This window comes from Drosophila guanche, unplaced genomic scaffold (assembly GCF_900245975.1).
Source record: "Drosophila guanche unplaced genomic scaffold, DGUA_6, whole genome shotgun sequence".
Taxonomy (NCBI): Eukaryota; Metazoa; Arthropoda; class Insecta; order Diptera; family Drosophilidae; genus Drosophila; species Drosophila guanche.
The window spans coordinates 4,619,026-4,623,975 of NW_022995743.1; positions in this window are offsets into that span (position 1 = coordinate 4,619,026).

A 4,950-nucleotide genomic window follows, 5' to 3' on the forward strand; every position below is an offset into this window, starting at 1 on the left:
CGATTCGAATCGTGTCGGCTTTCTGTGTGTTTTCCTTTCGGATTTCGTTGCGGTGCTTTCGCCTGTGACGACATGGAAAAGCTTTGCAACGTCATTGAGAGCTTTTACGTGCACTTTGCTCTCTATCTCTCTCACTCTCTTGTTCGTTCGCTCTCTGCTCTGGCCTCCTTTCTGGCCATTTGATTTGTTTGTATTTTTTCTTTACGACTTTGCCTTGTTTATCTTTAGTGTCCCTCCCTATCCGCCTCCTCCCTTTTCCCCACTGCGGGTGTTTGTTGAGTTCATTTCGTTTCGTTTCCCATTGCCCAGCCTCAATGGAGCAGAAGAGTGTGAGGAGATGGAGATGGCGACCATTTGTGGGTGGCAATAGAAGGCGCTTTGGGGATTGCAACATTTACAGCTATTCTCTTTTTTTTTGGGCCATGTACCAGATGTACCCTAAATGCAAACAGAAGGGTATTTTAGTTGTGCCCTGGACAGCAGAGTAAAGAATAAACTCTGGTATTTGTGAGTATTCCCGAACAGGAGCAGATGTGTCGAAAACTGTCAGTATTTCGGTGTTCATAATCCATATTAGGGGGTATCAAACGTACCTCAAGTTTCTGCCAAAGTTATCCTGGCTCTCTGTGTATTTCTTTTGCTTTATTTTTGCTGCTGTTGTGCTCTCTTCCTCTTTTGTGTTTTTGTTGTTCCGTTGTCCGTTCTGTATGACCCTCTTTTATGAGCACATTGCCAGCCATTGCCGACAGCAGCAGCAGCAGCAGCAGGCAGGCAGCCCCGCGGCAAATATCTAGAACCTCATGACAAGCATTATTTTGACATTTTATTAATGTGTCGATCCGTGGAAATGAATGAAAGGTTTTACCCATTGCTCATGTGTGCTACTTATATTCGAATGCGAATCTATCAATGCTAGAAGTGCACATCTTTGGCATATATTTCTGCTGATGAATGCATTTGCATTGAGTGTGCTTATTATTCACACGAGAAGGTTGCACGGGGTTGGGGGAAATTCCCCTGGAATTAGTCTCAGTCTCTAAATGAAAGGTAGTCCAAAACCAACTCTTCCCTCACTTCATTCTGACCTATTTCCTTTACACCTCATCATTTCGATTGGTAATTACATAAATGGCCAACAGCAAAGGCAGCTCGTGATTTTTGCAACAACTGCAAAATGCAATTAATCTTCAGTCTCGCCGCAGCCAGCCCAAAAACTGTCGAAGACCGCAAACAATCTCTCGCTCAATGCAAACATCAAACATCCACTCCAACCCCACGTTCCCAAACGACGTCATGCGACATGGCAGCAAACGTAAGGTAACGCTTTCAAAATATACGTTTTTTTTTTCTCCTCGGTGACGTTACAATATGTCAAGTTTTATGATGATTGAACGAGCAGCGGGAGAGGAGAGAGTGTGAGATTGCCAGCGCCGGCACAACGAGAATGTTTTTAGTCGACTGAGGGAATGTCCAGCACTGGGACACAGCACTTCACATCTTAATTGCATTTTGCATGATATTATTTAGTCTCAAATGGAAATAATGTAACCCAAGGTGCCAAGAAAGCATCCTCTGAATATGGATTAGAAATTATTATTCCTACTGCGCATATGCCCAGCTGCTTGCCAAGTTTAAGGGGTATCAAAGAGTGTGCACAAAGAGCTAAATGGAATGAAGCATATGGGCCTGAAGAATGCTTGACTAAAGTCAAATACTGTCTGCGATTTGAAGTGTTTTGTGGTTGCTTTTTCCCTTTCTGTGCTTCGTCCTGTATCTAATCATCATTTGTGTGCCAGTTTCTGTTCTGTTTGGTGTGGCATATTATCATAAGACATGATTTATTTATAGAAGCAAAACCAGGTGGCGGCACACAGATACACACACAGACAGACACACTCATCTGCATACACATACAAAGATTGGCGTTGTCCTCGCTCAAGTTCGGTTCAGCTGTCAATTGATTTACTTGACCCACATGGGCCCCAGGCCACGAGCAAAAAAAAACTCCAATTTGGATAGACAGCGGCACACCCACTCACCTTTCAGCGCCTTCATCCTCCCTCTACCCCTGTGTGGCTTGCCGCCTTTTCACCAATCCGATCAATATTTGGCAGATAGCAAAGGGAACCCCCACTGGGGGTAGCGATAGCCGCCAAAAAGGTTTCCCTCGCTGACTTAAAGCTCTGTTTCGTTCCTTTTTTTGTGTGTTGTTTGTCAAGCGCTAAGCTTTTGGCCAATTGTTGCTGCTGGCTGAAACGAATTAGGAAAGAAAGCAAGGCGAAAGGACCCTCAGGTGTTGCTCAATTAAAAGGAAATTCATTTGCACGGATTTCAGCGCAAATGATATTTATGTAAATTTATTTTTGCCACAACTTTTTAATTAACCCAAAAATGTGTTGGACTGAGAGGCGTACAACTTTTGGTGGCAACTGGCCAGGGGTATCCCCAGATGTCTCTTTAATCTGTTTAATCTATGCTAATGAAATGCGGACACCTGTCCGTCTAGGACAGTTGGGGGCGGGTAGGGCCGCTTTTGCTTTCTTCAGCTGTCTGCTGCGGTTTTGCTGCTTTCCTTTTTAGTCTGTTTCCACGCCGCAAACGCTCAATTACTGCCAAAGGCAGCCCAAGGGCTTAGCGAAAGTATCTGCAGGAAGTAGTTGTACGAAAGGAGCAGGGAAAGCCCCGTATAAGTGTGGTGTTTGAGGAGGAAGCTACGCCTAATTCTAAGGTTAAGCTAATGATATGCATGAGTTTGTTTGCCCAACTTTCCATACGAAATAAGTGTGAGCCAAGCAAGCGAGGCAGAGAGGTGGCTTCAGTTTCAGTTACATACAAAGTAGAAGGGATAAAGAATGAGCTCTTGACAGTTGGCTCTCTTTTATATCTTTGAGTTTCTAATATCCAAAATTGATTGCAAAATCTTTGGAAATTCTTATCCCAATTAAATCACTATATCAAACAAGCTGCACCCTTTCATGCACAGCCATCTGTCTGTATCCTTTAACTCTGTCAATTTCTAACGACCCAAACTGAACAAACATCAAGTCTAGGGCATGCGAAATCCCTCCGTGGCCCCACTCGACGCGTTTCGTGGCCCAGAGAGCGAGTGGAAGATAAATTGAGGCTGTAAAAGCAAAACACTTTGCACACTGCCAGGGGGGGGTGTGGATGTGGAAATGGAATGCCAGTGTAAGAGGCCACTTTATCATAAACTCAGACTCAACAGGTTCCTTTCTATCCTACCGAAAGGCGTAGCTTTCGGGCATCGGGGCATCCCCCTTTCGGGCAATTCCCCTTCCGCACGGTGTCTGTGCTGCCATAAAAGTTGCTGCGCTCTGATTGAATAAAAATTTCATTAAACGCACATTTTATAGCAGCTGGAAGGCGTTTTGCAACACGCCCCCCGGGCGAGGACACGCTCTCTCTCTCTCTCTCTCTCCCGCTAAGATCCTAGCATCCCTTGAAGGAGGGGAAGTGGAAGCAAAGGCAGCCTCGCCTTAGGCAGGATTTCGCTTTGTTGCCGTTTATTTTAATTGCCGGCATTAGACGTTCGTTGATAGGCCATAAAAAAGCCGTTGGCTTTTGGTGTGAGCGGAAAAGTCCACAAAGACAAAATGGCGAGACGGATACCCTTCGCCACCCTTCGGAATCCATAGCCATGGCTGATCAGCCAGAGGTATTGCCAGCTTCGTTTCGGCCTTGGAATTGATTTTGGTTTTGGTTTCTCGCTTTCTTTTTTGTTTCAGCCGCGTCGTCGGCTTCAGTTCCGGTTGGTAGCGGTGGACCAGGGGCGTGGATTAAATAGGGTGAAAACGGGGGGTAGGGGGCAAGTGTAGGTGGAAAAGCCAGACGTTGCCTTTCGGTTTTTGCGGTTGTTAAATCGCTTTTATGACGTTTTCTTGGTTGCCGAAAATGTTCGCTCTGCGGTTAACTTTTCCTCCATCGTCCTGCCATCACGCATTCCACCCTTCCTTCGAAGCCCCACCCCGTGGAAGTTTTCAGCATTATTCAACCGACTGCGTTAAGCTTTCGAGTGTTTGGGTAATTTCAGAGATTTATGCAACTTTCTAGAGGCGGAAAAATGAATTAAGCAAGGAGTTGAGTGGCGATGAGTATACTTTATGCTTAAACCTTCTGGGCTTTACCAAACCTACATACAACTAAGCGATTTACCGATTTATATAGCCCCATTTCCATACTTAATCTTTATGAAAAGCCTGCGTGTCGTTCCAAAATGTAGGTACACATTTGAACTTTGCGCCCTTTTGCTTATTATATCGAATAGTCGGTTTCTCATTGTGACACAGTCTGGGCGGTATGAAACATTGTACATTACATGTAGCGCCATCTGGTTTCCTTTTGAGCAACAAGTAAAGCTTTCTTGCCCGTACGATAGGTGGCACCACTTAAGCCATTCAAAACTAGAAAAAACAACACCCAATGCACTCCATGGTATGGGTAGAAATCTAAATGTCATGGCTGCAGTTCGTTTTAGAGTGCAAACACATGCACTATGGCAACACTCCACTTCTATTCCCACTCCTACACCCACACACAAAAAACACTCGTACAATTGTTGGGTAGCAGCTAATTTCGTCTGGACAGAGCGACGGCAATCGCAAAAGGGAGAATAAATGATGGCGACAGGTAAACAGCGCTCTCAGCTTGCTCTCTCAATCATCAACGCTCTTACGCTCAGTTGTTTGCTCTCCGTCTCTCTCTGACTACACCAACTACTCTCTTTGGCTGAGGTGCGCGTCACAGGTAAAATTCAAACGGTGCTTGTAACGTATTTCTGGTCGACTGTCGAAGCCTAATTGCGCAGGTGCAAGAGAGACGTCCGCTGCGTGTCGCTGCCAGAAAGAGATCGCTATACAGACGCAATATAAGCAGACAGACGCGATCATGGCCCAAAGCGAAGCCATGGCCAGTCGGCGTCTCAGTTGCTCA